The sequence below is a fragment of the Phalaenopsis equestris genome, unplaced genomic scaffold (assembly GCF_001263595.1).
Source record: "Phalaenopsis equestris unplaced genomic scaffold, ASM126359v1 Scaffold000140, whole genome shotgun sequence".
NCBI classification, from domain to species: domain Eukaryota; kingdom Viridiplantae; phylum Streptophyta; class Magnoliopsida; order Asparagales; family Orchidaceae; genus Phalaenopsis; species Phalaenopsis equestris.
Genome location: NW_018164582.1, coordinates 396,985 through 408,541, shown reverse-complemented (window position 1 = coordinate 408,541; position 11,557 = coordinate 396,985). Strand labels below are relative to the sequence as shown.

General features: G+C 32.8%; 1 protein-coding gene across 1 annotated transcript in view; it reads left to right on the top strand.

The window, feature by feature from the left end:
• The window catches only part of LOC110021745 (protein transport protein Sec61 subunit gamma-1-like), a 31,959-nt gene extending 21,016 nt beyond the window's left edge, over positions 1 to 10,943 (top strand). The window contains exon 3 of the mRNA XM_020720362.1: positions 10,702 to 10,943. The gene's annotated coding sequence lies outside the window, so the exon portion shown is untranslated. The remainder of the gene's footprint in view (positions 1 to 10,701) is intronic.
• Positions 10,944 to 11,557: the final 614 nt, after the last annotated feature.

Genomic DNA, 11,557 nt, shown 5'->3' with positions numbered 1-11,557 from the left:
CCCGCGCACGACGATGCGACAAAATAGGTGTCCTCCCTAGGCAAAATTGACGTTCCGGACGCGTTGGCGCAGTCCGTTTCGTCATCCGGGGTCGCTCGGACGACGTCGTCGACGGTCGGGTCAAAAACGCGTCGAAATTCAAATTTCACAAAAATATTGACCCGCGATCGATTGTTTCAAAAATTTCATTCGAGTCTTCGACGGGTAACAGTGCAAGCGATGTGAATTATGGCGATCGGACGTGTTGGCTCTCTGAATTGCGAAGTTTGTGCGCGCGGGAGTGCGAATTGTGCAGAAGGCCACCCTAAGGCTCAAAAAGGTCCTATAGGGATCCCTTTTGGGTTTCCTCATGTTGGTTTTACCCTTCTAAATGCTAGAAGTCGATACCACACACTTGGAACCACAAAAGAGGACGGAAATAGGTCGAATTAAAACGAGACGGGCACCACTTCTAAGGTTCTAAGATAGTCAAAGGGAGATCCCTAAGGCTAGATCCTAAACCCTAAGAGGAAGACTAGACCTCACTAAAAATGAGGTCAACATAAGCCCACAGAGAAATTTCTGGCGTTTGCATACTAGATTTTTGTTGGAATTATTCTCAAATCCCGGTTGTTTCTCCATATACATTTCTTTTTCCAAATTTGAGAAAGACATTTTTGTAGGTCAAGTTGATGGACTCCCCATTCCTTAGTAACTATTACCGAAAGGAGAACTCTAAGAGTATTTAGTTTGACAACTGCTGTGAAAGTATCCTGACAGTCAATCCCGTAGGATTGAGTAAAATATTTTTTAGCAAGTTTAACTTTGAATTTCTCAATTCCCCCATCAGCTTTTGTATTTGCATCCAATTGACTTTATATCATGAGGGAGTTTAGTAAGAATCCATGTGCTATTATGCTTTGGTTTTTGAATCTCCTCTTTAACTGCTTTACTCCATTCTTAATTTTCAAGAATTTCATGAATGGATTTAAGAATTTGCAGACTATCACTGTTAGAATTAAAAACTTTGTAGGATGGAATAGCTTTCTGTAAACTACGTACTTCTGAATTGGATATCTAATGCATTTGTTTTTATCACCAACTTCAGAAGAGGAAGGGGATATCTCATGGGTACTAGACTCTTGACAAAAATTTTCAGGTGAATGTAGACTCAATTTTATTGGTTTGAGCAGTTCCGTCCTTGCAAGTTGTCTTATACCTACTGAAGATTTTTCTTTCTTCATGTGTACACATGAAGTTCTTTGTTTTGGACTTTAGGTTGGGTTGGTTGGATTGGTTGGCCATCCTCAACTAGGATAGGAGGGCTTGTTGGAGCAGGTAGCGAGACTGTGTACTTGTCATCAAGTGCATCACAAAATTGATGTTGATTTGCACTCTCTCATTGAACATTAGATTTAGGGTGGTAGGATTGATTTTTTAAAAAATGTGACATTCATGAAGTTATAGTATTTTCAGCTAACATGTGTGTAACATTTATACTATTTTTTGTTGGAAGCATATCCAAGAAAAATACGCTTGATATATTTATGGTTAAGTTTTCTATGATTTTGAGAATGGATGTAAACAAATGATACACCCACAAAAATTTTAAGCGGTATAGTAGGAAAAAAAAAAACTCTGATGTTAGGATAGGTTGCCATCAAAACATGAAGAGGGGTTTAAAGTTAAGCATCCGACTAGACATTTGCTTGATAAAATATGTTGCAGTAATAGCTGCTTTTCCCCAAAAATATTTTGGTACTTAATGGAAAATCATAATTGAGCGGGATACCTTAAAGAGATTCCTGTTTTTTATCTCAGCCATCCTATTTTATTATGGGGTATCAATACATTAACTCACACGAATGATTTTATTTTTTGAAAAATATTATGCGATGACTAAATTGAAATATTTCTTTGCATTATCAATTTTGAGGATTAGAATTTTGCGTTGGAATTGAGTTTGAATCCTGTCATAAATAGTTTGAAAGATGTGGATTGTTTCATATATATTTTTTTATTTAGGAATACCCAAGTAAAACTAGTTTGATTGTCAATAAATGAAATAAACTATCTAGCCTCAATTAGTGTTTTCACCTTTAAAGATCCCCAAATATCATTGTGGATATTGGAAGAAGAGTGTGAGGGTTTGTAATGGGTTATGAGATAACTATTTTTATTGTATTTGTCAAGTTACAAATCTCACATGAATAAAAACTAGGATTTTTATTAATACACAAAAGATAATACAACTGTATAAGATAATTGAAATTAGGATAATCCAGACGACAATGCCATAACATGACATATTTTTGGACAAAATAAACCCAACAAACTTATAAATTTGAGGTAAAAATAGAGGCTAGATTATTTTTGTGTTTAGATAGTTTTTTCTTGAGCAAATATAACCTTGATGCATTTCATTACTGCCAACACCTTTCCCAATTCCACCACCCAAAATTCATAACAGTTCACAAGGATCTTAATTATGCATTTCATATCATGAGTAAGTTTAGTGATTGGTATCAAATTGCAGCTCAACTACGAGACATATAAAATATAGGAAAGAGTAATATCTCGAGAGCGTTCCACATGCTTTTTTCCAACAATTTTTGAGTCTGATCCATTTGCAAATCTGACCGATCTAGATGTAGAGATCACTTGATATTTGGCTAGAGCATTGATGTCTCCGATCTTATGATCATATGCTCTTAAATTTATGTTCAAGTTCTAAATTTTCCATTATTGACAAGATGAAAGAATGATATATTACCTTGGTGTGTCACGAGGTTGCTTTGCTGTTTCGAATTACGTTCATGAAGTTTTTTTAAGGAGTTCAGGAGTTATTTGGAAAAAAATTACTGATTTAATTTAGAATTAACCTCCGAAGTAGAATTTGACGTCTTCATCTCATACTTGGTCATAAATCCTATGCGTATTTAGATCTGCTACTATTTGCAGAAAGGGATTTGACTGCTACTGCAAGTAGATGAATGACTGTTGCTGCAGGACGATAATTCTGAGAAAGGTGCTGGAGAATTCAGTGAAGTGTCTGTTGCTAAGAAGATTTTGGCAATAAAAATTGAACAGGTGAGATCCTGCAGGGAGAATTTCAGTGCTAGAAAGAAGAGGAGGGCCCCCGGAGGAGGGTGTACAAATCGATTGAAGGGATTTGATGGAGGAGGGCATGCAAATCAGCTAAAGGGATTTTGACGGAAGGCCTGCAGCAAGACTGATCCGGATTGCAGGGATAGTTTTGACAACAGAGAAGAATAAAGGAGGGCTTGAACGAAGAATTCTAGCTGAGGGTACAACCAGATGAATTTCTGCTGTAGGGAAGAGCCGAGGAAGGGCATGCAGGGGGAAATCCGATTGAGTAGCGAGATTGAATGGAAGGTAGAAGAAAAAGTGAGAAAAAAAAATAGAGTTTCGGGTCTCTCCACACCGCAATTCCGTTGTTGAAGAAAATGGGAGTTTCGACTCTCTTCACGCCGCAATTTCGTTGTTGGAGAAAACACGAGTTTCGGGTCTCAGCACATCACAGTCCCTCTCTTGGAAAAAATGGGAGTTTTGGTTTAGTTGTAGGGGAGATGTCATTGGCTGGGAGGAGAGAGTCGTCTGAGAGAGCTCTTGCTTTTGTTTTTGGTAGGGAGGAAGAAGAATACAGTTTGTTTCAAAGCTCTGACTGACGCAAACTGCGTGGAGCAGGAGGAAGCTTTGAATGGTGTGCGATTCAGATGAAGTAGACATGCAATCTTGATGAGCGATTTAGATGATGATACACAAATGATGCATATAACACAAATGAACGGTTGATTCAAACAATCGATTAAAACAACGAGTCCAGGAAACGACGCTAGTCCAGTCTAAATGTTTGCCGATCTAAGCAAACAAAAAATGGCTGTAGACGAGCAATCCAGTTGAAGTTGATCGATGAAAGATGCTCTAATCTAGTTAAAATCGAGCTTGGAGCTCCGATATCATGTAGAAATTTTCTTGGGAAGGAAAAATTACTTAACTTTATTATTCATGTCAGATACATATATATAGTGAAACCATTCCATGCCAGATATATCTAGTCTAAATTAGGAAAGTAAATAATTCTGAAATAAAAATAAAGAACCATAGAATAGGAAGGGAATAGAACTAAGACAAATGTTTTCAAAGATATCCCCAGTCAATTCTTTGCATAATTTTGTGGAGCGGCTGACCTGCTCACCATGAAGAGGAGCCGAACTTCTCAGATACAAAGTTATCTTTTTAATTAACTAAATGACTTAGATTATGGGGTGGTGTTGTCAAAATTTATTCATTGTTTCAAAAGCAATTTTATCTTACAAAGCAATAAAAAATGCATTAATTAACCTCACCAAATTATTTTTTTAATCGACTAAATGACTTATTATAGCTTAAGCTCCAAAAGGTTGCCTTTAAGTTCATTTATTTCATTCTCGCTTTGCTCACACAAACAGACAACCATGGACTTCAAAGGTACAATATTGTTGATAGATAACTTCTTGAATTGGATTCCCCATCTGGATTTGAAATCTATATGCAAATTTAATAGCATTCAAATCTTTTTTTCCCCTTTTAATAATACCTTCAATGATTTATATTGAAATGTATGTGAACAAAAATTTTCTATACACATTTTATTTTCAATTACGCCCTCTTCTCCTCAGATATTTCGTCCATACTTTAGCCAGGGTCTCCCATGACAGTATCTCACTACAGTTCTCCCCTGTCGCCATCTATTTCTCATAATTCAATGGTAGACTAAAAATGGTTGTACGATGCTAGGAGGAGGCTTGCTGCCTTTACACTCAACGTTCTTCCTATTTTGTATTTTGCTGTCTGCTTTTCTGGCAATGTGCTGTTTTGTTGATGAAGCTGATACCGTGTCAGACCTGCTTTGCTATTCTCCACACCCTACCAACCGGTCCTGCACCAGCTTTGACAAGAATTGCAACTACTTTTTAATCAAAAACAACAACAAGAAGCCTTTATCTCAATAAATGGGGTCGGCTACATGAAGTCTTTTTCTCCGTTTTGTTCTATTGAGTGTCATATTTTCATTTAATTCTAATAAGTTAAGATCGTTTTAAGTACATGGCCACATCATACAACTATTTTTAACGCCTAGATTAAATCAGGCTTAATTTAATCGCCAAGATCAAACATGAAATGGACTATGGGGCTTTCGCAAAACAATCTCTATGCTGAAATCAACACAATCTTTGATACCCCATACCTAGGTAATTGTGATGATAAATATAGATTGTTCAAGATTTTATAGAATTGGACTTTTTTTTAATGAACGAAGAGACCAACGAGTTTGTTAAACTGAAAATCTCGTTAGTAACGAACAAATAATAATAATAATAATAAAAATCACTAATTATAGTATTTTGGGAAATCACTAACTTATATTGTCAAAAAAAATGATTAGCATATGAAAATTGTAAATATTTTTGAACAAATATTTTAAAAAATGTCATTTAATATATACATGGGGATATAACTTATAGAGGTAAGGTTGAATGATTAAAATGAAGATGTGACTTGAGCATTTTGTTTAATAGAGGATACTATGAATGCTTAACATAAATTTTATAATACTATAATTAAGTTGAAGATGTTATACAAATCTGAATTTTGCGTTGCAAAATAAGTCTTTGATATTTGATTTGTGTGATAGACATGATAATGCTTGAATGGTTGTGTGACAAAACTATTAATGAATGATTATTGAAGATAAGATGATAAAAATAGATTTAGTTGGTTTGATTTTTCACAATGAAGGATAAAAAAGCGCATGTTAGAGAAGTTGTTAAAACTTGGCTTGGAGAATTAAGAAGAAAAATGCGTTATCTTTAAGGTTACATCGACAAAAGTTGTTTGATGATTTGCGAAGAGTATGTTTAATACCAGGACAATACTCAACAAAATAGGTGAAAATTATGGATTCATAATGGCGACCACATATATTTGGGATTAGGCTAATGATAATGATATTTAATTTACAGGTATCAAACTTGTGTCATACATTAAGTTTTGGGAGAGAGTTATGAAACTTTTGAAGACTTTAATTACTTTCATTCTAGAAAGATCTATTATAAAAGCAATTTTCTTGTATTATGGTAATGAAAAAAAATTGAGTGGAGTGAAATGGTCTTTATATATCTTTTATTAACTTTGAGATGACGTGATTGAGCGCCACAAAAATTTGTCTTGTGCAGACTAAAGAAGAAAGTTGTGTCAAATTCATACTAAAATTATGAAAGATATGTATAATGGAGCTTGAATTACTATTTAAAGTGACTGTGGTAATGACGATTAAAAAAGTAAAGCATCATTACTTCCAAACAAAAAGAAAAGAAACTTAAAGATATAACTCAAAATAAAGTATATTAAAGATGAAAATCAAAAAGTGATTTTCTTAGGAAAAGATATTCAACATAGGTGGATGAATTATTTTTATAAACTTTTTAATGAAGTTTCTGAAAATACGATCTATCTTAGTGATATTAATATCATTAATAATAATCAAATATTTCATTTTTTCCATCACATTAGTAAAAAAGAAGTTGAGGAGGCCTTTAAAAAAATTAAGGGTGGAAAGCCTGTAGGACCTGATGATATCCCAATTGAAGTGTGAAAATATATAAGAGAAAATATATAAGAGATGATTTGGGAGTTTCTTGGCTTATGAAACTCTTTAATATTATTTTAAAATCTAAAAAGATGCCTGAGGAGTGGAGGAAGAGTATTTTTTTCCCCAGTTTTAAGAATAAAGGGAATGCACAAGAGTATGCAAATTATAGTCGAATTAAGTTGATGCGTTATACTTCAAAATTATGGGAGATGGTAATTATATATTGTACATACAATTGATTACCTACCATAGCCTCGAAGCCTTTCGTATTTATTAGAAAGTTTGCACCTATTTCATTTGAACCTGCTTTGCTTTTCAACATGAATGCTCATCTTATTATCTATGTTCATATTTGCTATATTTTAAAGTTTTCTGAGGCTTCTAACTTTTGTTATAAGTATCTAAGTAGGTAGAGTTCTTCGTTCTCGCCAATGACCTTAATTTAGATTCTTTGCTAGTTATAGCTCCAATTTAACTTTTTATCCGCCTTTAGATGACATTGGGTGACCCATATGTAGTTGAAATGCTCTTGTTCTTAGATGACATTGGGTGACCCATATGTAGTTGAAATGCTCTTGTTCTTTTGTTCAAGTATTTGTTTTTCTCTTCAGTGCAGAGTTTTTCGTGCCTTGGTGTAGTTGACGACGTCTGTATAATTTGGACTGCATTTTATTTATATATATTTCTTCTTATTATTTATTTTTATTCAGGAAAATTGATTTAGATAAGTTTATGATTTTTTCAACATTATTTAGTTGATTTATTGTTTATGTAATTTTAGGTTGTTATTAGACTTTCATGTAAAGAAGTCAAGTACTTCTTTTATATAATGAAGCCTTTGACCTAGGTTTTAAATTATCAATTGTTTGAATATTAAATTAATTTGTTTTTCTCAAATTTTAGTCATCCGCTCTCTTTTGCTTTTTTTTTTCCCTCAATTCGATCTCCTCTCATGTCTTCTTGGGGCACTTCTTTTAGCTTCCATTTTTCTCCTTTCTGCCTTTATTGTACGAAGTCATATCACAAACATGTATTGGATTCTGTTTGAATCTTGAAAGTGTGAAAATGAATTGAGTCGAGCTCATGTTACTCCTTGCTTGAGCTTGGTCTTTAGATTGATTAATTAATCAAATTTGAGCTTGAGCTTTTTCTTAATTCTACGAGTTCTAACAAAGCCAGTATAACAAAGCCATGTAATTGGTAGGGAATGTGAACTTGTTTATTGTAAGTATTATCGAGAAGCCATTTGACACGTAGATATGATTGGCTTAAGAATCTTGGACATATTATAAAAATGAAGGAGGATACAAATTTAGAGTTAAACTTATAAAATATTATAAAAACTTGAAGGGAAAAAAAAATCTATAAAAGTTTAGTTATATTGATTATGTTATATGATCTAATGTTAGGTTGTAAAGTATTCTCTAATAGCAGAGTTTGTGTGGCAAAATTAATGGAAAACTTGACTCTAAGAATGTGGGGAACGGCCACACGGCTTCTATAGGGGTGTGAAAACCAAGGCTTTGTAGTGCTAGCAGGAATGGACAGGAATGGAAGGAATGAATTCCTTTGTCAAGCAGTCTATGAATTCTCGTCTGGAACATAAATGAGTGGTAATTCAACAACTGTTGCATGAATGCTGGTCTGGAGACTCATTCTAAGAAAGAGAGAAGGAATAGGTACACTTCACTACTGTCTTGAATACCAATACACTGAAAGCTAGAGAGGTGCATTTGGGAAGGAAAATTTGACTTTGCCCCATAATAGCAAAAAGATTGAGAAATATGCTGGATTATAATTTTTTTAGTGAAATATGCTCTAAAAATAGTCGGGCCAAAATATTCCTTCTTTTGACTATAGACTACTTATTTGAACTACGATGTAACTGACGTGGTTTTGAACAACGTTAAAACAAAGTTAGAATAATGTTTGAATCATTTTGTAGCAATGTTTGGTTTCATGTTCAAACTTTGTTCAAACGAAATATGTTTTATCACGATCAAGATGCTTGTTAGCGATCATGATACAATCCTCATTCAAAGATTGTTAGAATTTGGTTTAAAGATTGGTTATGGATTGAGGATGGTTTGAATGTTATACGATCTCATCATTGGAAGGTTGTTCAATCATGGGTTATAACAAAATTGATTGCATGGTTGATATAATAAAGTGAGTACAATTACAACAAAAAATTATAGAGGAAATAATGTAAAAATCATTACTAATATAGTGTATTATTGGTGATATAACATAATTAGCATAACACATGCAATTCAGTTTTGCAATTCAAGAGACACGACTCAGCATCTATAATACGAGTAGATGTAAATTAAGAAGCAACATAAAGTGGATTAATGTAAAAAAAAAAATTAATGTTTTGATCAGAATAGTAAATAGATCTATGGATTAATATTATTGTAAAATAAGTGTAGACTTAAATGATTCTCCGAAAATTTTATACGATCAGGTGCAATTTATCATATATATTTTTTCAAATTTTGTATATAATATATTGTATTGTTGCTATTGATAAAGTCGACAGTCGTCACTACCAATTACACTCAAAACAATCATTAGACAATATATGCAAGAGCTACGTAGGTTACTTATTATTTTTTTAATTTTAAATGTATTATCTTATTGTGTGGTGACCTTCCATATTTCAATCTTGTTCATTAAATTTTTAATTATAACCAAACTATTTTTGAGCTATAATTGTATTATGACCAAATCAGCTTCTTTAGATGATTTGAATTACGTTTCAATCATCTTTGAATCATAATCAAACAATGATCTAATCATCATCAAACATATTTGATCATGACTTGGAGATTGTTAGATTATATTTTGTTTATGGTTCGAATATGATTTGAAGATTATTTCAATTGTGAAAGAAGATGATTTGTTCATAGTGCAAGCATTTTTTGAAGATTGTTTTATTGTGGTTTAATCATGCTTTGATGATTGTTCAAATCATTATCAAAGATATAAGAAGATATTTCGATCATAATATGATAATTGCTCGAAGATTGTTTGAAAATTATTCAATTATGATTAATTATGATTTGAGGATGAAGGTGATTTGAAGATGGTTATAACAAGTTTCTATCTAGCAGGTAATGTGATAACTACTTGCTGCCTTGGGTTTAGAGTTTAAAGTGCAAACATTATATTTAATCTTAAATAATTAATAATAACTTCCTTAAATATCACAAACAATGATTATAAAGACTGTTGCTGTGAAATTTTCTTGCATGTTGTTGCTTTTTAGAAGATAGAAAGCTATTGTTTTCAATCTGAGTTATTAAAGTGTGGTAAATGTAAAAAAACTACGATTTGAATTTTTGAAAATAAAATAATTTTTTAATAACTACCGTAGCTTTTTGAAAATAAAATAAATTTTTAATAACTACCTTAGTTTTTTGAACAACAGTTTCTTTTATAGTAGCTTCACAATTGCTGTTTCAAACAGTTGTAAGTGCCCCAAACAAACCCTAAATCTCTCAAAGTCTTCTAAATAGAGCTATCAAATTGTTTAGAAGTTCAAAGATTGCTCGAAATTTGGATTGATTTTTGATTCAGATAGAAATAAATCAACAAGCCGAGCTACGTGGACCGGTTCAAGATTTGCTAGTTAACAAACCTACTCACCAAAGATTGATAGACTACGGCTTTTTCTATCTTTCAGCTGTATCTGATGTGAACTGAAATGATATCATCACCAACTTTTCTTTAGATTTTAATTATGGGACATTTAGCTACATACCATCCAATTTTTATGTATTTACATATCTAAAGCCAAAACTTTTACTTCTTTGCATTTCCAACACCCAAATCTTTCCCATCTCTTAAGAAATATTACCATTATAACTTAAAAATAAAAACGAAATTCACCTTTCCATGCATAAGTAAGACGGCCGGCATATACCTAAAAAAAAAAAAACTTTAGGTGTTTGATATGCAATACATCGGAATTGAATGGTATGTATGTAAATCTTCCTTCTAATTATTTAAGAAACAATTACATCATCCTTCTAACTACAGCATACGACCCATTCTGATTGCAGGAGCGACGAACTGAATAAGGAGAAAAATGAACTCACCCACGCATCGCTGTCATGTTTTCATAAGACGTAGCTGTAATTGCTCTTTCGAATCCTTCTGGAGGACTTCATTAAACTTCATTTTAAAAATAAAAAATTTCTTTATCATTTTTCCCCTTAAAAATGGTAGCTTTTATCGCGTTTACGCCACAGAATTCAAACTAAATCTGATGAAAAAATCTGCATGAATGTGATGGCTTTGCTCCTCTCTACTTGTCCGTTACGAATCGGGTTTGTTTTCGTATATTTTTTTATGATTTGTAGTCGCAATCATTCAAAAGAGGGAGGCATTATGGCCCTTTATTCATGGCTATTAATAGGGAATGCTTTATCCGAATATTGCAGTTTATGCTAAGCCACGTGCATGGAATATCGACTTGGTGGCCCCCTGATAAGGATTGGCCCTCCAATTTATGCAATTATTACTATTATTTTAGGGGATATTGTTAATAATCATTCGAGATTTTATAATTGCTTGGAACCCACTTGATTTGGAAGCTGTGTTCTGCTCTAATTTCAACTTGGTAGGTGCTCTTTTTCAGGCCACTTTTTGGGATGTTTATATGCACACCCCACAATTCTTACATATTTAGGTATCTAAAATATAAATTTTTACATTTACATTTATAACACTGAAATTTTTGACATCAAATCAAAAATACCACTAACATATTAAAAGTATAACTTTCATGGGTTTGTTTGTAACAGTTATGTTTTCTTAAGTGTTTATATCAAATTGTAGATGTTAGAGATGTAAATACATAAGTATTGCATGGTATGTTTTTAAATTTCTCTCTTTTTATGATTAGTTGCTTGGCTA